Here is a 25,287-nt window from a genome sequence, read left to right as displayed (position 1 = left end):
CAAAACTTTGAGATGCCGGGTCAGGAGGATTGCAATGAAGCAATGAGACCCTGCCTGTAGAAAACATTTACAAACTGATCTGAGGGGCCGGGCCTGGTGGCTCACACCTGTCATCCCAGCACTTTGGGAGGCCAAGGCAGGTAGATCCCCTGAGGTTGGGAGTTCCAGACCAGCCTGACCAACTTGGTGAAACCCCATCTTGAATGAATGAATGAATTATCTGGGCACAGTGGTGTGTGCCTGTGGTCCCAGATACTCTGGAGGCTGAGGCAGAAGAATCTCTTGAGCCAAGGAGTGTCTGGACTGCAGTGAGTGAGCTATGATGGCACCACTGCACTCCAGCCAGGGTGACAGAGTGAGACGCTGTCTCTAAATCAATAAAATCATTGGAAGGAGCTGTCTCTTTCTTACTTTCAATGGGTGGATCTCTTTAGGCCAGGTGAAAAACAAGAAAAAGAGAGAAAGAGAGAGAGCGAGGGAGGTGGCGAGAGAGAGACAGAGAGAGAGAGAGAGAGAGAGAGAGAGAACAGGTGTGAGGAGGCGTATCTGTTTGATGACTAAAGTACACAAACTCAAACAAGGAAAAAAAAAAAAGACGTGCGTAGGTGTGTAGGTTTCGGTAAATGCATCCTGTTTTCTTTTGTTTTCTGGAGAACACCTGTAATCCCGGCAACTCGGGAGGCTGAGGCAGGAGAATCGCTTGAACCCGGGAGGTGGAAGTTGCAGTGAGCCCAGGCTGGAGGGCAGTGTGGTGCAATCTCAGTTGACTGCCACCTCCACCTCTCAGGTTCAAGTGATTCTCCTGCCTCAGCGTCCTGAGTAGCTGAGACTACAGGTGCACGCCACCACAGCCAGCTAATTTTTGTATTTTTAGTAGAGATGGGGTTTCACCACGTTGGCCAGGATGGTCTCGATCTCTCAGACTCATGATCTGCCCGCCTCGGCCTGCCTCCCAAAGTGATATGATGACAGGCATGAGCAACCCACCACTCCCGACCCTGTTTTCTTGAATTTCCATATGGTGCAGTCATCATAAAGGTCAGCGGACCAGCCTGGGCCACGTGTCGAAACCCCGTATGTCTCCACTAAAAATACAAAAAGCAGCTGGGAGTGGTCGTGTGCGTGCCTGCAATTCCAGCCACTTGGGGAGGCTGAGGCACGAGAATCACTTGAGCCCAGGAGGCAGACATAGCAGGGAGCTGAGATCGCACCACGACAACGCTCCAGCCTGGGTGCCCGAGTGAGACTCCGTCTCAAATAAAAGATGAAAAATATATTTCTCTGAGCTGACAATTGGGTAGATTCAGTATGAGATGAACACGGGATGGTGGCCAAGCTCAGATCGCAGTTTTCCTGCCTGGTTGGTGTAGCCTTGCTATCGTATAAAATGGACCCCACAGGCAGTAACACTTTCATTCATTATTAGTCCACGTAGAGCATCCATACATAGCACATCGCACGCCGGTTTCTTTGGTTTTCTCTCTCTCTGTTTGTGTCTTTGGACACTAAACCCCTGAGTCACAACCAATTAGATCCTGTCCGTAGAAAACTTGTAAAAATGATCTGGACACAGGCCAGGCATTGTGGCTCACACCTGTCATCCCAGCACTTTGGGAGGCTGAGGCAGGCGGATCACCTGAGGTCGGGAGTTCGAGAGCAGCCTGACCAACATGGTGAAACATTGTCTCTAAAAAAATAAACAAATAAATAAATGATCTGGGCACAATGGTACATGCCTGTGGTCCCAGGTACTCTGGAGGCTGAGGTGGAAGAATCTCAAGCCAAGGAGTGTCCAGACTGCAGTGAATGAGCTAGGATGACACCACTGCACTCCAGAATTTAAGTCTCTCTCTCTCCCCTTTCTCCCTTTCTCCCTCTCTCTTTCTTTCTGTCTCCCTCTTTCTCTTTCACTTTCCATTTCTTTCTTTCTTCCTTTCTCTATCTCCCTCCCTCCCTCCCTGCCTCCCTCCATTTTTCTCTCTCTTTATCCTTCCTTCCTTTCTTTTTTTTTCTCATGGGATTGCCCAGCTAGGATTAACAGGCAGCTGCCACCATGCCCAGCTAAGCTTCATTACTATTAGTATTTTGAGAGAGTCTCACTCTGTCACCCAGGCTGGATTGCCATGGCATGGATCTTGGCTCACTGCAATGTCGACCTCCCTGGTTCAAGTGACTGGCCTGCCCCAGCCTCCTGAGTTACTGGTATGACAAGCATATGTCACCACACCTGCCACATTTTTATATTTTTCATAGAGAAGGGGTTTCGCTATGTTGGCCAACCTGGTCTTGAACTCCTGGCCTCAAGTGATCCACCTGGCTCGGCCTCCCAATGTGCTGGAATTACAGGCATGGGCTGCCTCATCCAGCTCAGCCAATCTTTTTAATATATCATAGAGAAGGTGTTTCCTCAGCCATGGGGTGGTAAGATGAGGTTTACTCAGCCTGTATAGGGCTAAAGGGATAAATTAATGTGGTTTGTGATGTGAATTTGGAAAGAGTGTGTGTGAGTGCATGCACTCGCATGCTGTGCTAGAGGGAGGGAGGAGAGAGAGAGAGAGAGAGAGAGAGAGACCATCCAGACCATGGGGACCCAGAAATGGTGTTTGATTTGCATCTGTCTATGGGTGCAGCTGTCTGTCTGCAGCTGACTGATGATTCCACAAATGAGGACATGCAGCATCTATTGAGCTATTTATTTCTCCCTCTCATGTGTGTCATCTCTGTGGTGGAAAAAGGGACAAAAACAGGCTCTGATGGGAAGTTGTCCTCACACATCTGAGGAAGCTAAAGGCAGGCTGCTGACCAAAAGAAGGGCATCCTATGTGACACTGTCCTACCCGGGCACCCGGGGCTGTCAGTTTATCCTGTAAGTAAGTCAACCCACCCCCACACCCAGCAAGAACAGCACAGTCCCGGGTGGTCCAGTCTCATCCAATCCGGCCCACCCAGGCCATCTGGTGAAACTGTCGCTGGTGAATTTGAAGCAGCCTCAATGCAGTTCCCCTGGGGAGGAGGCTCCTGGTGGGCCTTTTGGGCCTCCTGAGAGGATTTAGCACCAAAAACCCCAAATGTAACCCACCCACCCACCCACCCACTGCAGCTCGCTCACTGACTCCCTCCCTCCCTCCCTCCTGCTGGGTCCAAGGAACACCCTGGGAGGTGATCAAAGAAACTTCCACTGCGTGCTTTTTGTCTTTCTCTTTATTTTTTAAATCATTTCCTTCTTTTCACAGATGTTCATTTGAAGGGGAAATTTTCATGGAGTATGAAAATTTGTCCTAAGAACAGAGTTTCCCAACACTGCTAAGTAGTAGTAGCTTCCACCACATACCTCGCGAACATAATAGGAACAACAACAACAGCAATAATACTAAAGTTGAAATAGGCCATCAGTTCGAGGCCAGCCTGAGCAACTGAGCAACATGGATGGGAAGGCGAGCCCAGCTTAAAAGAGAAAATAATAATAAATAATAATAATAATAATAATAATAATAATAAAAGTCAGGCAGCGATGGGGGACACCGGACCAGAGACTTCTGCCAGGACATGGATCTGGAAAGCCCCATCAGTTCACATGCATGCATGCCTGTCCCATTGAAATCCCACTGTGAAAGCCTTGGGAGGCCGAGGCGGAAGGATCACAAGGTCAAGACGTGAAGACCATCGTGGCCGACGTGGTGAAACCCCGTGTCTACTAAATATAGGAAAATTAGCCAGGCGTGGTGTCAGGCCCCTATAGTCCCAGCTACTGTGGAGGCTGAGGCAGGAGAATCGCTTGAACTGGGGAGGTGGGGCTTGTGCCTGGGCAACAGAGAGACTCCATCAAAAAAAAAAGAACAGGTGCACACGGCCAATGCCAACGCTTTCTACACTATATAAAACCATCAGGGAACAGGTATATCACCCTCGATAGGGCTTGTGGCACTGGAAAGACAAGGCAGGATGGTGAGATGTGTGTGAAAATTTTCTTTGTTTGCAACGCCCGTACTATCAACTATGCATCCGGACAGGAAACAAGGATGGGAAAGAAACACACAAGACAGATATGACCAGGCCTGTTCCATGTTCATGCCTGTCATCGCAGCAGTCTGAAAGGCCAACGTGGGAGGATGGCTGGAGCGCAAAAGTTTGAGATCATCTCAAGCTGTCAGTCGACACCACCTCCACCTGTATAAATGATCATCATCAGCATCATCATCAAAGTTTAAAAAGGAATATATGTGTGCAGAGTGTGGACCACAAAGTGAGACCACATGGCTACTAAGAAGGTGATAGGTAAGACGGATGGATGGACGGATGGATGGACGGATGGACAGATGGACGGATGATAGGCAGGCGAGCAGGCAGGCAAATAGAAACTGAGCCAGGTGCAGTGACTCATGCCTGTAACAACAGCACTGTGAGAGGCCAAGGTGGGCGCATTTCTGGAGAGCAGGAGTTCCAGACCAAGCTGGGAGACACGGTGGAACACCAAACCCCATCTCGCATACATACATACATACATACATACATACATTAAAAACAATGCAATACTTAACCCCTGTGGTGGCGTGGCACATGCATGTAGTCCCAGGTACTGGGGACGGGAGGGACAAGAGGAGGGATGATGGCTTGGTCCAAAGCATTGAGGGTGGAATGATCCTGGGCTACAGAGAGAGACCCTGCCTTTAAAGAGAGACAGATGGAAAGGGGAGGGGGGAGGGGGGAGGGAGGGAGACAGAGAGAGAAAATGAGAGCCTGCCTCGAAAGAAAGAAAGAGTGAAATGTGCGCCTTCCCCTAAATAAATAAATAAATATATACGAAGGAGCCTGCCTCTAAATAAATCGATTGATAGATAAATAAATGAATAAATAGCCGGACATGGTGACTCAGGCCTGTAATCCCCCAGCACTTTGGGATGCTGAGGTGGGTGGATCACCTGAGATCAGAACATCGACACCAGACTGGCCAACATGGTGAAACCCTGTCTCTATTTAAAAATCAATCAATAAATAAAAATAATAAAATGAATGAATGAATGAATAAATAACAAATGCGACCCTGCCTCTATATAATGATAGATAAATAAACGCAAATAAATGAATGAATGCCTGTAGAGAAATACTTGAGACCCTGCCTCTAACTAAATAAACGAATGAATGAAGACGTGATAAACGTAAGAATGACATGGAAGAATTAAGAAACCATAAGAAGAAACAACCAAGAGGATGTGAACGAAGGTGGTAATTAAAATAAGCACCAAAGTTTATGAAAAGTAATATTAACACACACTTAGATGTAGAACAATTATCTATTTTATTTCTTTTTTTTTCTTTTTTCTTTTTTTTTTTTTTTAAACATGGGGTTTCACCATGAGGGCCAGGCTGGTCTTGAACTCCTGACCTCAGGTGATCCACCCACCTCGGCCTCCCAAAGTGCTAGGATTCCAGTCATGAGTTACCGTGCCCAGCCATTCATTTTATTTCATACGTAATATATGATTATTAGGATATATATTACTGCGTGTTATGTATAATTTATTAATGTATTTGTATATACAAACACCAGCGTGCAGAAAATAAGATTGAAGAAAGAAAAAGGCTACAGAAAGATACCCTGCCTGCCTCTAAATAAATCCATAAATCCATCCATATGTAAATTAAACAAGGAAACCAAAAAAGGATCAACGTAACACATAGAAGTGAAAAGAAACGGTAAGAATTAACAAGCCAATAAGAGGGCGGGAAGAAAGGTAAAACGTAATCAAGGTCACAATGAACTGTTTTCTCTCCGCCCCTCCCCCCATGAGCTTTCTCTCTGCCTCTCTCTCTCTCTCTCTCTCCTCCCCATGCACCCACACACGCACACACACCCACAGGGTGGAAATGCAAGTGTGTGATCTGCCTCCTGTACTTACAAGAACCCTGTAGTCTCAGCTACTTGGAGGCGGAGATCACCTGTGTCTAGGAAGGGGCGGTTGACGCTGCCATGAGCCGCGATCGTGAGGTCAGGGTGGGTCACGAGGTGCGGAGTTCAAGATCGGCCTACTGAACGTGGTGAAACAGAGGGAGACCCTGTCTCAGAAAAGAAGAAAACAAATACAAAAACACACATTAAAACAAATAAAATCCTGCAGCCGCGGCCCTCACCTATCTATCTACCTCTCAGACCTGTGGATGCAAACTGAAAGTAGGGCTGAAAAGCAACGAGAAGAAGAAGCTGGGCGCGGACAGTCCCAGCTACGCCGAAAGCAGGTGGTGGGTTGAGGGGAAAGAGGAGTCACCGCTCAGGTCCAAGCCCTCATCGCCGTCTTAGTGGGACTGTCGCCGGCAGCCTCCTGGTCGACCTCAGATGCAGTCAGCTAGAGGCTAAGTCCGGCAGCCACTGCCGACATCTGGTCAACCCCGGAGTCACCGATCGCGGGTGCCCAGAGGATAGCCACGCGTGCGACTCCCGGGAGCCTGGCGCCCTATCCCGCAACAGCTCCGGATGAGAAGGCCTGCTGGTGGACCTCAGATACAGCCGGCCATAGACTAAGTCCAGCGGCCGCGTCTGACATCTGGTCCACACGGGAAGAAGCAGAAGGGGAGCGCGAGGGCAGCCGCGAGACCAGACATGCCCGCTACCACTGCACTCCAGCTGGGTGACAGAGTAAGTCGTCATCTAAAATGAATAAATGAATGAATGAATGAATCAATGAATGAATGATTGACTGAAAGCCTGCCTGCCTGCCTCTAAATAAATAAATCAATAAATAAGTCCTTAAAGAAATAAATAAAGGCCTTGCGCAGCGGCTTTCACCTGTAATACCAGCTCTTTGGGAGGCCGAGGGAGGCGAATCACGAGGTCAAGAGATCGAGATCATACTGGCCTACAGGGTGAAAAACCCCACTTCTACTGAAATTCAAAAATATTAGCCAGGCGTGGTGGCACGCGCCTGTGGTTCAAGGTACTGGGCAGGCACGTGTAGATGAATTGTTTGAACCCAGGAAGCAGAGATTGCAGTAAAACACGATTGCCATTGCACTCCAGCCTGGTGACACAACAAAACTTCGTGTAAAGTAAGTAAATAAATAAATAAATGCAAGACTGCATGTAAGTCAAAAAATACAAGCCTTCCTCTAAATGACTATACAGAGAGGTAAGGAATTAAATAAATGTAAGCCTGCACACAAATACAGAAGTACATTTAAAAAATGTTGCAAGCCTGGGTCTAAATAAATAAATGAGAAAATGTGACCCTGCCTCTAAATAATTAGATAGCTAGCTAGATAAATACGGAAATCCAAGCGGGCCTAAAAATAAACAAATAAATAAATAAATAAATGGGGCCACCTTCTCCATAAGTAAATACGTCAGTAAATGAATAAAAAAATTGTGATTCCCTCTCTAAATAAATTGATTAATAGATAAATCAGTCAGTTAATAAATGGCCTCTTTTACTGGTTCATGCTTTTAATCCTCCACCCCTTGGTAGTTTCAGCTGAGTATAGCACCTGAGGTCAGGACATCAAGACCAGCCTGGCTAAGATGGTGAAAGAATCTCTGCATCCATTTAAAAAAATAATAATGGGAAGAAAATAAATAAATAAATAAATGCAAGCTGGCCCTGCCTGCCGTTAATTAAACAAATACGTATGTAAATAAGGAAAGGAAGGCCAGTTGTGCTGGCTCTAGCCTGACATAGCAGCGCTTTGGGAGGCCGACACCCACGGATAGCGAGGTCAAGAGATTGAGACCATCCTGGCCAACATGGTGAAACCCTGTCTCTGCTAAAAATACAAAAATAGTTGGTGTTGTGGCACGTGCCTGTGGGGGAAGCTACTCAGCAGGCTCAGATGGAAGAGTTCCTTGAACCCAGGAGTCCTAGGTTGCAGTGAAAATGATTGCCACTGCACTCCAGAAGGGTGACAGACCAAGATTTCATCTAAAATAAATGAATGAATGAATGAATGAATGAATGAATGAATGAATGACTGGAAGCAGGCCTGCCTGCCTGTAACTAACTAAATAAATAAGTCCTTAAATAAATAAACAAATGCCTTGCCCAGCGACTCTCGCCTGTAATACCAGCGCTTTGGGAGGCCGAGATGGGCATATCACGAGGTCAAGAGATCGAGGCTCATATCGAAGAATTGTTTGAACACAGGAGATGGAGGTTGCAATGAAACACGATTGTAATTGCCCTCCAGCCTGGTGACGCAACAAGACTTAGTCTAAATTAAATAAATAAATAAATAAATAGATGCGAGACTCCATGTAAGTCAAAAAATGCAAGGCTTCTAAATGATTATACAGATAGTTAAGTAAGTAAATAAATGCAAGCCTGCACACAAATACAGAAGTATATAAAAAAATGTTGTAAGCCTTGGTCTAAATAAATAAATGAGTAAATGTAAGCCTCCCTCTAAATAACTACTTAGCTAGCTAGATAAATACAGAAATTCAAGCCAGCCTAAAAATAAACCAATAAATAAAAAAAAAATGAGACCAGCTTCTCCACAAGTAAGTACGTCAGTAAATAAATAAAAAAATAAATAAATGCAATTCTGTCTCTAAATAAATTTTTTTAAATATAGATAAATTTGTCAGAAAATCAATAGCCCTCTTAGTGATTCATGCTTTTATTCACCCACCAATTTGGAGCCTGAGCCAGGTATAGAACCTGAGGTCTGGACATCAAGACCAGGCTGGCTAAGATGGAGAAAGAATGTCTGTCTCCATTTAAAAAAGTACTTATGCAAAGAAAATAAATAAATAAATAAATGCAGGCTGGCCCTGTCTGTCATTAATTAAATCAATAAGTACATAAATAAGTAAATGAAGGCCAGGTGTGCTTGCTCTAGCCTGTAATAGCAGCACTTTGGGAGGTTGAGACTGGCAGATCGTGAGGTCAGGAGATCGAGACCATCCCAAACAACATGGTGAAACACCATCTCTGCTAATAATACAAAAATATTAGCTAGGCGTTGTGGCATGCACCTGTGGTGGAAGCTATTCAGCAGCCTCAGATGGAAGAATTCCTTGAACCCAGGAGTCATAGGTTGCAGTGAAAACGATTGCCACTGCACTCCAGCTGGATGACAGAGCAAGACTTCATCTAAAATAAATGAATGAATAAATGAATGAATGAATGAATGAATGAATGCAAGCCAGCCTGCCTACTTCTAACTAACTAAATAAATAAGTCTGTAATTATATAAATACAGGCCTTGTACAGCGGTTCTCGCCCATAATACCAGTGCTTTGGGAGGCCAAGATGGGTGGATCACGAGGTCAAGAGATCCAGACCATCCTGGCCTACACGGTGAAACCTCACCACTACCAAAAATTGAAAAATATTAGCAACGCGTGGTGGCAAGCACCTGTGGTTCAAGGTAAAAGGCAAGCTCATGTAGATGAATTGTTTGAACCCAGGAGACAGAGGTTGCAGTAAAACACGATTGCCATTGCACGCCAGCATGGTGACACAACAAGACTTCGTCTAAAGTAAGTAAATAAAAAAATAAATGCGAGACTGCATGGAAGTCAAAAAATGCAAGCCTTCCTCTAAATGATTATACAGATAGAGAAGTAAGCAAATAAATGCAAGCCTGCACACAAATACAGAAGTATATAAAAAAATGTTGCAAGCCTGGGTCTAAATTAACAAAGGAGTCAAAGTAAGACTGCCTCTAAATGATTAGATAGTTAGCTAGATAAATACGGAAATCCAAGCGGGCCTAAAAATAAACAAATAAATAAATGCCGCCAGCTTCTCCATAAGTAAATAAGTCAGTAAATCAATTTAAAAAATGTGACTCTGTCTCTAAATAAATTGATTAATAGATTAAATCAGTCAGTAAATAAATAGCCCCTCTTAGTGGTTCATGCTTTTAATCCCCTACACTTTGGGAGCTTGAGCTGGCTATTGCTCCTGAGGACAGGACAAACAGATCAGCCTGGCTAAGACGCTGAAAGAATGTCTGTCTCCATTTAAAAAAGTAATAATGCAAAGAAAATAAATAAATAAATAAATAAATGCAAGCTGGCCCCGCTGCCGTTAATTACATAAATAAGTACATAAATAATGAACCGAAGACCGGCTGTGGGGGCTCTAGCCTGTAATAGCAGCACTTTGGGAAGCCAAGATGGGAGAATCGCGACTTCAAGAGATCGAGACCATCCAGGACAACATCGTGAAACCCTGTCTCTGCTAAAAATGCAATAATATTAGCCAGGCGTGGCTCGTGACTGTGGACGAAGCTACTCAGCAGGCTCAGATGGAAGAATTCCTTGAACCCAGGAGTCGTAGGTTGCAGTGAAAACGATTGCCACTGCCCTCCAACTGGGTGACAGAGCAAGACTTTGTCTAAAATGAATGAATGAATGAATGAATGAATGCAAGCCGGCCTACTGGCTTCTAACTAACTAAATAACCGGTAAATAAATAAATAAAGGCCTTGCGCAGCGGCTCTCGCCTTTAATACCAGTGCTTTGCCGAGATGGGCGGATCACGAGGTCAAGAGATCGAGACCATCCTGGCCTAGAGGCCACCTCTACTAAAAATTCAAAAACCTAAGCCAGGCATGGTGACACACGCCTGTGGTTCAAGGTACTCGGCAGACTCATGTAGAAGTATTGTTTGAACCCACAACACGGAGGTTGCAGTGAAACACAAGTGCAATTGCACTCCAGCCTTAGGACGTGACAAAACTGCATCTGAAGTAAATAATTAAATAAATAAATGCGAGTCTCCCTCTAAATAAATCAATTCATACATAAATAAGCCAATAAACATATAGCCTCGCTTGGTGGCTCATGATTTTAATCACCCGTCCATTGGGAACCTGAGCCGCGTATATCACCTGAGGTCAGGACATCGAGAACAGCCTGGCCAAAATGGTGGAAAAAAAAACCCTGTCTTTATTTAAAACAATAAGAAGATGAAAATACATATACGAATATTTGTGTGTGTGTGTGTGTGTGTGTGTGTGTGTGTGTATGTAAACATATATATACATATACATATATATATATATATATATATATATATATATATATATATATATATATATAAAATTGCAAACCGACCGGCCTGCCTCTAGGTAAATAAATCAGTAAGTAAAGCAACTTCAGCAAAGTCTCAGGATACAAAATCAATGTGCAAAAATCACAAGCATTCCTATACACCAATAATAGACTTAAAGGGAGCCAAATCAAAAACGAACTGCCATTCACAATTGCTACAAAGAGAATAAAATACCTAGGAATACAACTAACAAGGAACGTAAAGGACCTCTTCAAGGAGAACTACAAATCACTGCTCAACGAAATAAGAGAGGACACAAACAGATGGAGAAACATTCCATGTTCATGGTTAGGAAGAATTAATATCGTGAAAATGGCCATACTGCCCAAAGTAATTTACAGATTCAACGCTACCCCATCAAGCTACCAATGACCTTCTTCACAGAACTGGAAAAAACCACCTTAAACTTCATATGGAACCAAAAGAGAGCCTGCATAGCCAAGTCAATTCTAAGCAAAAAGAACAAAGCAGGAGGCATCACACTACCGGACTTCAAACTATACTACAAGGCTACAGTAATCAAAACAGCATGGTACTGGTACCAAAACAGAGATATAGACCAATGGAACAGAACAGAGACGTCGGAGGCGACACAACATATCTACAACCACCTGATCTTTGACAAACCTGAAAAAAACAATCAATGGGGAAAGGATTCCATGTTCAATAAGTGGTGTTGGGAAAACTGGCTAGCCATATGCAGAAAGCAGAAACTGGACCCCTTCCTGACACCTTACACTAAAATTGACTCCAGATGGATTAAAGACTTAAACATAAGACCTAACACCATAAAAATACTAGAAGGAAACCTAGGCAAAACCATTCAGGACATAGGCGTAGGCAAGGACTTTATGACCAAAACACCAAAAGCATTGGCAACAAAAGCCAAAATAGACAAATGGGACCTAAGCAAACTCCACAGCTTCTGCACGGCAAAAGAAACAGTCAATAGAGTGAATCGGCAACCAACAGAATGGGAAAAAATTTTTGCAGCCTACCCGTCTGACAAAGGGCTGATATCCAGAATTTACAATGAACTAAAAAAGATTTACAAGAAAAAAACAAACAAGCCCATTCAAAAATGGGCGAAGGATATGAACAGATACTTTCCAAAAGAAGACATACATGAGGCCAACAAACATATGAAAAAATGCTCATCATCACTGGTCATTAGAGAAATGCAAATCAAAACTACATTGAGATACCATCTCATGCCAGTTAGAATGGCGATCATTAAAAAATCTGGAAACAACAGATGCTGGAGAGGATGTGGAGAAATAGGAACACTTTTACACTGTTGGTGGGAGTGTAAATTAGTTCAACCACTGTGGAAAACAGTGTGGCGATTCCTCAAGGACCTAGAAATAGAAATTCCATTTGACCCAGCAATCCCATTACTGGGCATATATCCAAAGGATTATAAATCGTTCTACTATAAGGACACATGCACACGAATGTTCATTGCAGCACAGTTTACAATAGCAAAGACCTGGAACCAGCCCAAATGCCCATCGATGATAGACTGGACAGGAAAAATGTGGCACATATACACCATGGAATATTATGCAGCCATTAAAAAGGAGGAGTTCACATCCTTCGTAGGGACATGGATGAACCTGGAAAACATCATTCTCAGCAAACTGACACAAGAACACAAAATCAAACACCACATGTTCTCACTCATAGGCGGGTGTTGAACAAGGAGAACACATGGACACAGGGAGGGGAGCACTATACACGGGGGTCTGTTGGGGGGGAGGGGGGATAGTGGGGAGGTGGGGAGTTGGGGAGGGATAGCATGGGGAGAAATGCCAGATATAGGTGAAGGGGAGGGAGGCAGCAAATCATACTGCCAGGTGTGCACCTGTGCAACAACCTTGCATGTTATTCACATGTACCCCAAAACCTAAAATGCAATAAAAAAAAAAAGAAATAAAGAAAGACCAGCCAGCCATGGCGGCTGACACCTGCAATCCCAGCACTTTGGGAGGCTGAGTCCGGTGGATCACGAGGTCAAGAGATCGAGACCATCTTGGCCAACGTGATGAAAACCCGTGTCTAATAAAAATACAAAATTATTATTAGCCAGGCACGCGACCGTGGTCCCAGCTGCTCCAGAAGCGGACCTGGCAGAATCGCTTGAACCCAGGAGGCGGAGGAAAAACGTTTAATTGACTCTCAGTTCTGCAGGACTGGGGAAGCGTCAGGGGGCCTGCATTCACGGTGGCTGATAACAGGAACGGAAAGCAAGACTCTCCCAAGGAGGTAGGAGGAAGAATGAATCAGGAAGGAACCTCCAAACACTTATATACCCATCAGATCTCGCGAGAGCTCCAGCGCATATGGTAACTGCCCCAATGTTTCAATTATCAACTACACCTGGTCTCTCACTTCACGGGTGAACATCACAAAGATTACAATTCAACATGAGACTTGGGGTAGGAGCACAGCCAAATCTTATTACCAATTTTAATACAGAAATCCAACCCCACCTTCAAATAAATAAATAAATAAATAAATGTGATTCTGTCTCTACGTAAATTGATTATTAGATAAATCAGTCAGTAAATTAACAGTCCCTCTTACTCGTTCATGCTTTTAATCCCCCACCCCTTGGGAGCCTGAGACAGGTATACAACCTGAGGACAGGACATCGAGACCACCCTGGCCAAGATGGTGAAAGAAACCCTGTCGTTATCTAAAAAAAAATAAGATAAAAATAAATCAATGTGTGTATATATACATACATATGAATGGAAGCCGACCGCCCTGTCTCTAAGTAAATAAATCAATAAATAAGTAAAGAAATAAATAAAGGCGTGGCATGGTGGCTCACACCTGTAATCCCAGCACGCTGGGAGGCTGAGACCGGTGGTTCCACGAGGTCAATAGATCGAGACCATCCTGGCCAACGTGATGAAACACGGTATCTAATCAAACTACCAAAATATTAGCCAGGCATGCGACTGTGGTCCCGGCTGCTCCGGAAGCGGACCTGGCAGAATCGCTTGAACCCAGGAGGCGGAGGAAAAACGTTTAATTGACTCACAGTTCTGCATGACTGGGGAAGCGTCAGGAGGCCTGCATTCACGGTGACTGATAAGGGGAACGGAAAGCAAGACACCTTCTCCCAGGGCGGTACGAGGAAGAATGACTCAGGGAGGAACTACCAAACACTTATATACCCATCAGACCACGTGGGAACTCCCTCCCAAAAGGTATCTGCCCCAATATTTCAATTATTAACTACCCCTGGTCCCTCGCTTTACAGATGCACATGATGGAGAATACAATTCAAGATGAGAGTTTGGGTAGGAGCACAGCCGAATCTTATTACCATTTTTAATACAGAAATCCAAGCCTTCAAATAAATAAATACGTGCGATTTTGTCTTGAAATAAATTGATTAATAGATAAATGAGTCAGTAAAAAAATAGCCCCTCTCAGTGGTTCATGCTTTCAATCCCCCACCCCTTGGGAGCCTGAGCCGGGTATAGCACTTGAGGTCAGGACATCGAGACCAGCCTGGCTAAGACGGTGAAAGAAACTCTGTCTCCATTTAAGAAAATAAGGCGAAGGAAATAAATAAATGAATAAATAAAGGCAAGCTGGCCCTGCCTGCCATTAATTAAATAAATGAGTACATAAATAAGTAAACGAAGGCCAGGTGCGCTGTCTGTAGCCTGTAATACCAGCGCTTTGGCAGGCCGAGACGAGTAGATCGCGAGGTCAAGAGATCGAGACCATCCTGGATAACATGGTGAAACCCCGTCTCGGCTAAAAATACAAAAATATTAGCCAGGCGGTGTGGCCTGTGCCTGCGGTGGAAGCTACTCAGCAGGTTCAGATGGAAGAATTCCTTGAGCCCGGGAGTCGTAGGCTGCAGTGAAAACGATTGCCACTGCCCTCCAGCCGGGAGACAGAGCAACACTTCATCTAAAATAAATGAATGAATAAATGAATGAATGAATGAATGAATGAATGAACGAACGAACGATTGCAAGCCGGCCTGCCTGCCTCTAACTGAAGAAATAAATAAGTCCATAAATAAATAAATAAAGGCATTTGCCTCGGCTCTCACCTATAATACCAGCGCTTTGGGAGGCTGAGATGGGCGGATCACGAGCTTAAGAGACCGAGACCATCCTGGACTACAAGGTGAATCCCACCTCTACTAAAAATTGAAAAATACTAGCCAGGTGCAGTGACACGTGCCTGTGGTTCAAGGTACTCGGCAGGCTCTTGTAGATGAATTGTTTGAACCCAGGAGGCGGAGGTTGCAGTAAAACACGATTGCCAGTGAACTCCAGTCGGGTGACACAACAAGACTTCGTCTAAAGTAAGCAAATAAATAAATAAATGCGCGACTGCATGGAAGTCAAAAAATGAAAGCCTTCCTCTAAATGATTATACAGATAGATAAGTAATTAAATAAATGCAAGCCTGCACACAAATACAGAAGTATATAATAAAAAAGTGTTACAAGCCTGGGTCTAAATAAACAAAGGAGTAAATGTGAGCCTGCCTCTAAATGATTAGATACCTAGCTAGATAAATACGGAAATCCAAGCCGGCCTAAAAATAAACAAACAAACAAACAAACAAATAAATAAATAAATACCACCAGCTTCTCCATAAGTAAGTACGTCAGTAAATGAATTACAAAAATGCGATTCTCTCTCTAAATCAATTGATCAATAGATCGATATATCAGTTAGTAAACAAATGGCCCCTCTTAGTGGTTCAATGTTTCAATCCCCCACCCCTTGGGAGTCCGAGCCAGGTATAGCACCTGAGGTCAGGACATCGACACCAGCCTGGCTAAGGTGGGGAAAGAATCTCTGTCTCCATTTAAAAACATAATAATGGGAAGAAAATAAATAAACAAATAAATGCAAGCTGGCCCCGCCTGCCGTTAATAAAAGAAATAGGTATGTAAATAAGTAAACGAAGGCCGGGTCCGTCCGCTCTAGCCTGTAATAGCAGCGCTTTGGGGGGACGAGGCGGGAGGATCGCGACGTCAAGAGATCGAAACCATCCTGGCCAACATGGTGAAACCCCGTCTCTGCTAAAAATGCAATAGTATTAGCCAGGTGTTGTGGCTCACGCCTGTGGTCGAAGCTACTCAGCAGGCTCAGATGGAAGAATTCCTTGAACCCAGGAGTTGTAAATTGCAGTGAAAACAATCGCCACTGCCCTCCAGCCAGGTGACAGAGCAAGACTTTGTCTAAAATAAATGAATGAATGAATGAATGAATGAATGAATGAATGAATGCAAGCCGGCCTGCCGGCCTCTAACTAACTAAATAAATAAATAACCCGTAAATAAAGAAATAAAGATCTTGCGCAGCGGCTCTCGCCTTTAATATCAGTGCTCTGGGAGACCAAGATGGGCGGATCACGGGGTCAAGAGATCGAGAGCATCCTGGCCTAGAGGGTGAAACGCCACCTCTACTAAAAATTCAAAAATATGAGCCAGGCATGGTGACACGCTCCTGTGGTTCAACGTACTCGGCAGGCTCATGTAGAAGTATTGTTTGAACCCACGACGCGGAGGTTGCAGTGAAACACGAGTGAAATTGCACTCCAGCCTTAGGACACTACAAAACTGCATCGAAAGTAAATAAATAATTAAATAAATAAATGCGAGTCTGCCTCTAAATAAATCAATTCATACATAAATAAGCCAATAAACATATAGCCTCGCTTGGTGGCTCATGCTTTTAATCACCTGTCCATTGGGAACCTGAGCCACGTATATCACCTGAGGTCAGGACATCGAGAACAGCCTGGCCAAGATGGTGAAAAAAAACCCTGTCTTTATTTAAAACAATAAGAAGATGAAAATACATATACGAATGTTTCTGTGTGTGTGTGTGTGTGTGTGTGTGTGTGTGTGTGTGTTTGCGTGTATATATATATATATATATATATATATATATATATATATAATTGCAAACCGACCGGCCTGCCTGTAAGTAAATAAATCAGTAAGTAAAGAAATAAAGAAAGACCAGCCGTGGCAGCTGACACCTGTAATCCCAGCACTTTGGGAGGCTGAGGCCGGTGGATCACAAGGTCAAGAGATCGAGACCATCTTGGCCAACGTGATGAAAACCCGTGTCTAATAAAAATACAAAATTATTGGGCCGGGCGCGGTGGCTCACGCCTATAATCCCAGCACTTTGGGAGGCCGAGGCGGGTGGATCACAAGGTCAAGAGATCGAGACCATCCTGGTCATCATGGTGAAACCCCATCTCTACTAAAAATACAAAAAATTAGCTGGGCATGGTGGCACGTGCCTGTAATCCCAACTACTCAGGAGGCCGAGGCAGGAGAATTGCCTGAACCCAGGAGGCGGAGGTTGCGGTGAGCCGAGATCGTGCCATTGCACTCCAGCCTGGGTAACAAGAGCGAAACTCCATTTCAAAAAAAAAAAAAAAAAAATACAAAATTATTATTAGCCAGGCACGCGACCGTGGTCCCAGTTGCTCCAGAAGCGGACCTGGCAGAATCGCTTGAACCCAGGAGGCGGAGGAAAAACGTTTAATTGACTCACAGTTCTGCATGACTGGGGAAGCGTCAGGGGGCCTGCATTCACGGTGGCTGATAACGGGAACGGAAAGCAAGACACCTTCTCCCAAGGAGGTAGGCGGAAGAATGAATCAGGAAGGAACTACCAAACACTTATATAGCCATCAGACCTCACGAGAACTCCCTCACAAATGGAAACTGCCCCAATATTTCAATTATTAACTACCCCTGGTCCCTCGCTTTACAGATGCACATGATGGAGAATACAATTCAAGATGAGAGTTTGGGTAGGAGCACAGCCGAATCTTATTACCATTTTTAATACAGAAATCCAAGCCTTCAAATAAATAAATACGTGCGATTTTGTCTTGAAATAAATTGATTAATAGATAAATGAGTCAGTAAAAAAATAGCCCCTCTCAGTGGTTCATGCTTTCAATCCCCCACCCCTTGGGAGCCTGAGCCGGGTATAGCACTTGAGGTCAGGACATCGAGACCAGCCTGGCTAAGACGGTGAAAGAAACTCTGTCTCCATTTAAGAAAATAAGGCGAAGGAAATAAATAAATGAATAAATAAAGGCAAGCTGGCCCTGCCTGCCATTAATTAAATAAATGAGTACATAAATAAGTAAACGAAGGCCAGGTGCGCTGTCTGTAGCCTGTAATACCAGCGCTTTGGCAGGCCGAGACGAGTAGATCGCGAGGTCAAGAGATCGAGACCATCCTGGATAACATGGTGAAACCCCGTCTCGGCTAAAAATACAAAAATATTAGCCAGGCGGTGTGGCCTGTGCCTGCGGTGGAAGCTACTCAGCAGGTTCAGATGGAAGAATTCCTTGAGCCCGGGAGTCGTAGGCTGCAGTGAAAACGATTGCCACTGCCCTCCAGCCGGGAGACAGAGCAACACTTCATCTAAAATAAATGAATGAATAAATGAATGAATGAATGAATGAATGAACGAACGATTGCAAGCTGGCCTGCCTGCCTCTAACTGAAGAAATAAATAAGTCCATAAATAAATAAATAAAGGCATTTGCCTCGGCTCTCACCTATAATACCAGCGCTTTGGGAGGCTGAGATGGGCGGATCACGAGCTTAAGAGACCGAGACCATCCTGGACTACAAGGTGAATCCCACCTCTACTAAAAATTGAAAAATACTAGCCAGGTGCAGTGACACGTGCCTGTGGTTCAAGGTACTCGGCAGGCTCTTGTAGATGAATTGTTTGAACCCAGGAGGCGGAGGTTGCAGTAAAACACGATTGCCAGTGAACTCCAGTCGGGTGACACAACAAGACTTCGTCTAAAGTAAGCAAATAAATAAATAAATGCGCGACTGCATGGAAGTCAAAAAATGAAAGCCTTCCTCTAAATGATTATACAGATAGATAAGTAATTAAATAAATGCAAGCCTGCACACAAATACAGAAGTATATAAAAAAGTGTTACAAGCCTGGGTCTAAATAAACAAAGGAGTAAATGTGAGCCTGCTTCTAAATGATTAGATAGCTAGCTAGATAAATATGGAAATCCAAGTCAGCCTAAAAACAAACAAACAAAGAAATAAACAAATACGACCAGCTTCTCCATAAGTATGTCAGTAAATGAATTACAAAAGTGCGATTCTCTCTCTAACTCAATTGATCAATAGATAGATGTATCAGTCAGTAAATATATAGCCACTTTTAGTGGTTCATGCTTTTAATCCCCCACCCCTTGGGAGTCTGAGCTGGATATAGCACCTGAGGTCAGGATATCGACACCATTTTGGCTAAGATGGGGAAAGAATCTCTGTCTCCATTTAAATACATAATAATGCGAAGAAAATAAATAATCAAATAAATGCAAGTTGGCCCTGCCTGCCGTTACCTAAAGAAATAAGTATGTAAATAAGTAAAGGAAGGCTGGGTCCACTGGCTCTAACCTGTAATAGCAGCGCTCTGGGAGGACCAGATGGGAGGATAGTGACATCAAGAGATCAAGACCATCGTGGCCAACATGGTAAAACCCCGTCTCTGTTGAAAATGCAATAATATTAGCCAGGCGTTGTGGCTCACGCCTGTGGTCGAAGCTACTCAGCGGGCTCTGATGGAAGAATTCCTTGAACCCAGGAGTCATAGGTTGAAGTGAAAACGATCGCCACTGCCCTCCAGCCGGATGACAGAGCAAGACTTCGTCTAAAATAAATGAATAAATGAATGAATGAATGCCGACCTCTAACTAACTAAATAAATAAGCCCGTAAATAAAGAAATAAAGGCCTTGCGCAGCGGCTCTCCCCTTTAATACCAGTGCTTTGGGAGACCGAGATGGGTGGATCACGGGGTCAAGAGATCGGGAGCATCCTGGCCTAGAGGGTGAAACTCCACCTCTACTAAAAATTCAAAAATATAAGCCAGGCATGGTGACACGCGCCTGTGGTTCAAGGTACTCGGCAGGCTCATGTAGAAATATTGTTTGAACCCACGACGCGGAGGTTGCAGTGAAACACGAGCGCAATTGCACTCCAGCCTTAGGACGCGACAAAACTGCGTCTAAAGTAAGTAAATAATTAAATAAATAAATGCGAGTCTGCCTCTAAATAAATCATTTAATAGATAAATAAGAAAATAAACATATAGCCTCGCTTGGTGGCTCATGCTTTTAATCACCCGTCCATTGGGAACCTGAGCCGCGTATATCACCTGAGGTCAGGACATCGAGAACAGCCTGGCCAAGATGGTGAAAAAAAACCCTGTCTTTATTTAAAACAATAAGAAGATGAAAATACATATACGAATGTTTGTGTGTGTGTGTGTGTGTGTGTCTGTGTGTGTGTGTGTGTGTATATATAATTGCAAACCGACCCGCCTGCCTCTAGGTAAATAAATCAGTAAATGAAGAAATAAATAAAGGACAGGCGTGGTGGCTCACCCTTGTATTCCCAGCAGTTTGGGAGGCTGAGACCGACGGATCACAAGGTCAAGAGATCGAGACCATCGTGGAGAACATGATGAAACCCCGTCTCTAATCAAAATCCAAAAATGTTAGCCAGGCAAACGACCGTGTTCCCAGCTGCTCCGGAAGCGCACCTGGCAGAATCTTTTGAACCCAGGAGGCTGAGGTAAAACGTTTAATTCCCCCAGAGTTCTGCATGACTGCGGAATGGTCAGGAGGCCGGCATTCACGGTGACTGATAACGGGAACGGAAAGCAAGACAGCTTCTCCCAAGGCGGTAGGAGGAAGAATGACTCAGAGAGGAACTTCCAAACACTTATATACCCATCAGACCTCACGGGAACTCCCTCACAAACGGAAACTGCCCCAATATTTCAATTATTAACTACACCTGGTCCCTTGCTTTACAGATGCACATGATGGAGAATACAATTCAAGATGAGAGTTTGGGTAGGAGCACAGCCAAATCTTATTACCATTTTTAATACAGAAATCCAAGCCCGCCTCCAAGTAAATAAATAAGTTCAATTTTGTCTCGAAATAAATTGATTAATAGATAAATGAGTCAGTAAATAAATAGCCCCTCTCAGTGGTTCATGCTTTCAATCCCCCACCCCTTGGGAGCCTGAGCCGGGTATAGCACTTGAGGTCAGGACATCGAGACCAGCCTGGCTAAGACGGTGAAAGAAACTCTGTCTCCGTTTAAGAAAATAATAAGGCGAAGAAAATATTTAAATTAATAGATAAGTAAATAAAGGCAAGCTGGCCCTGCCTGTCATTAATTAAATAAATGAGTATGTAAATAAGGAAACGAAGGTCGGCTGCGCTGTCTGTAGCCTGTTAATACTAGTGCTTTGGGAGGCCGAGATGGGCCGATAACGAGCTGAAGAGATCGAGACCATCCTGGACTACAGGGTGAAACCCACCTCTACTGAAAATTCAAAAATATTAGGCAGGCGTGGTGGCACGCGCCTGTGTTTCAGGCTACTCGGCAGGCTCATATCGATGAATTGTTTGAACCCAGGAGGCGGAGGTTGCAGTAATACACAATTGCCAGTGAACTCCAGTCAGGTGACACAACAAGACTTCGTCTAATGTAAGTAAGTAAATAAATAAATAAATAAATGTGAGAATGCATGGAAGTCATAAATGCAAGCCTTCCTCTAAATGACTGTACAGATAGATATGTAATTATTTAAATGCAAGCTTGCACACAAATACAGAAGTGTATGAAAAAATGTTGCAAGCCTGGGTCTAAATAAGCAAATGAGAAAGTGTGAGCCTGCCCCTATATAATTAGATATCTAATTATATAAATAAGGAATTCCAGCCAGCCTAAAAATAAACGAATAAATAAATACAACCAGCTTTTCCATAAGTAAGTACGTCAGTAAATGAATAAAATAAAATGCGATTCTGTCTCTAAATAAATGGATTAATAGATAGATTAATCAGTCAGTAAATAAATAGCCCCTCTTAGTGGTTCATGCTTTTAAACCCCCACCCCTTCCTAGCCTGAGCCTGGTATACACCCTGAGGTCAGGACATCAAGACCAGCCTATCTATGATGGTGAAAGAATCTCTATCTCCATTTAAAGAGAAAATAATTAGCCTTGTGCGGTGGCTCACACCTGTAATCCCAGCACTTTGGGAGGCTGAGATGAGTGGATCACGAGGTCAAGAGATCGAGACCATCCTGGTCAACATGGTGAAACCCCGTCTCTACTAAAAATACAATAAATTAGCTGGGCATGGTGGCATGTGCCTGTAATCCCAGCGACTCAGGAGGCTGAGGCAGGAGAATCACTTGAATCCGGGAGGTGGAGGTTGCGGTGAGCCGAGATCACACCATTGCACTCCAGCCTGGGTAACAAGAGCGAAACTCCATCTCAAAAAAAAAAAAACAGAGAATAAAAAAGAGAAAATAATTAGAAGGTAATAGATAAATAAATGAATGCAGCACCGCCTGCCTGCTTCTAAGAAAATAGATAAATAAGTACGTAAATTAATAAATAAATAAAGGGTGTCAGGATATTTCTCACCTTAAATACCAGCACTCCAGCCTGGTGACAGAGCCAGATTCCATCAAAAATCAATCAATTGATCAATGCAATCCCACCTGCCTCCCTCTAAGTAAATAAATAAAGAAGTGGATATATAAATAAATAAAGCTCGGGCAGGGTGGCTCTCACCTCTAACACAGCGCTTTGGGGGACCTAGACCCACGGATCACGAGGTGAAGATATAGAGACCATCCTGGCCTATATGGTGAAACCGCACCGCTACTAAAAATACAAAAATATTAGCCAGGTGTGGCGGTTCACGCATGTGGTCCCAGCTACTAGGCAGGCTCACGTGGAACAGTCACTTTAACCCAGCAGGGGGAGGTTGCAGTGAGCCAAGATTGTGTCACTGCACTCCAGCCTGGTAACAGAGAAAGACTTCGTCTAAAATAAATAAATAAACGCGAGACTGCATGTAAGTCAAAAAATCCAAGCCAGCCTCTAAATGATTATACTGATAGATAATTATGTTAATGAATGCAAGCCAAAGGAAGCCCGCATAGCCAAGTCAATTCCAAGCAAAAAGAACAAATGGGAGGCATCACACTACTGGAATTCAAACTATACTACAAAGCTACAGTAATCAGAACAGCACAGTACTGGTACAAATACAGAGATATAGACCAATGGAACAGAACAGAGGCCTCAGAAGCAGCACAACATATCTACAACTATCCGATCTTTGAAAAACCTGACTGAAACAAGCAATGGGGAAAGGATTCGCTGTTTAGTGAATGGTGTTAGGAAAACTGGCCAGCCATGTGCAGAAAGCAGAAACTGGACCCCTTCCTGACACCTTACACTAAAATTAACTCCAGATGGATTACAGACTTAAACATACTTAACACCATAAAAACCCTAGAAGAAAATCTAGGCAAAACCATTCAGGACATAGGCGTAGGCAAGGACTTCATGACCAAAACACATAAGCATTGGCAACAAAAACCAAAATAGACAAATTGGACCTAATCAAACTCCACAACTTCTGCACAGCAAAAGAAACAGTCATTAGAGTGAATTGCCAACCAACAGAATGGGAAAAAAATTTTGCAATCTACCCATCTGATAAAGGGCTCATATCCAGAATTGACAAAGAATTAAAACAGATTTACAAGAAAAAAACAAACAAGCCCATTCAAAAGTGGGTGAAGGATATGAACAGACATATTACAGAAAGAAGACATACATGAGGCCAACAAACATATGAAAAAATGCTCATCATCACTGGTCATTAGAGAAATGCAAATCAAAACTACATTGAGATACCATCTCATGCCAGTTAGAATGGCAATCATTAAAAAATCTGGAGACAGGCCGAAGCAGATGGATCACGAGGTCAAGAAATCGAGACCATCCTGGTCAACATGGTGAAACCCCGTTTCTACTAAAAATACCAAAAATTAGCTGGGCACGGTGGTGCATGCCTGTAATCCCAGCTACTCAGGAGGCTGAGGCAGAAGTGCCTGAACCCAGGAGGCGGAGGTTGCGGTGAGCCGAGATTGTGCCATTGTACTCCAGCCTGGGTAACGAGTGAAACTCTGACTTAAAAAAAAAAAAAAAAAAAAATCTGGAGACAACAGATGCTGGAGAGGATGTGGAGAAAGAAATAGGAACACTTTTACATTGTTGGTGGGAGTGTAAATTAGTTCAACCTTTGTGGAAGACAGTGTGTTGATTCCTCAAGGACCCAGAAATAGAAATTCCATTTTACCCAGTATTCCCACTACTGGGCATATATCCAAAGGATTATACATCGTTCTACTATTAGGACACATGCACACGAATATTCATTGAAGCGCAGTTTACAATAGCAAAGACCTGGAACCAACCCAAATGCCCATCGATGATAGACTAGACAGGGAAAATGTGGCACATATACACGATGGAATATTATGCAGCCATAAAAAGCAATGAGTTCATGTCATTTGTGGGGACATGGATGAACCTGAAAACCATCATTCTCAGCAAACTGACACAAGAACACAAAATCAAACACCGCATGTTGTCACTCATAGGCAGGTGTTGAACAATGAGAACACATGGACACAGGGAGGACAGTATCACACACTGGTGTTTGTTGGGGGGAAATAGGGGAGGGACGAGGTGGTGGGGAGTTGGGGAGTGATAGCATGGGGAGAAATGCCAGATATAGGTGAAGGGGAGGAAGGCAGCAAATCATGCTGCCATGTGTGTACCTGTGCAACAATCTTGCATGTCCTTCACCTGTACCCCAAAACCTAAAATGCAATCAAAAAAGAGTTTGGTGAGGGACAGTGGCTCATGTCTGTAATACCAGCACTTTTGGAGGCCAAGGAAGGAAGATTGCTTAAGGCGAGGAGTTTGAGACAAACATTGGAAAAACAGTGAGACACTGTCTCTACAAAAACTTTAAAAATTTTGCTGGGTGTGGCCATCCCTGACTGTAGTCACATCTCCTTGGGAGGCTGAGGAGGAAAGACTGTGTGAGCCAAGGAATTTGAGACTGCATCGAGCTATGCTACCACCACTGCACTCCAGCCTGGATGTCAGAGTGAGACCTTGTTTCAATCAATTAGTCATCTTAAGTCTGACAGCATGGACTCTTTGTAGCAATAAGATACCAAATTCCAAACTGACCCTAGTATAGTATCACATTGGTAGCAGGGCTATGAAACAAATCAACATATTTTACCCCCAAATATACTTCTTTGACCTATTTTTAAA

Source organism: Aotus nancymaae, unplaced genomic scaffold (genome assembly GCF_030222135.1).
Source record: "Aotus nancymaae isolate 86718 unplaced genomic scaffold, 86718_ANA_hifiasm-v0.15.2.pri h1tg000001l, whole genome shotgun sequence".
Classification (NCBI taxonomy): domain Eukaryota; kingdom Metazoa; phylum Chordata; class Mammalia; order Primates; family Aotidae; genus Aotus; species Aotus nancymaae.
The sequence above is the reverse complement of the archived record's forward strand: the minus strand, read 5'-3'. Positions refer to the sequence as shown.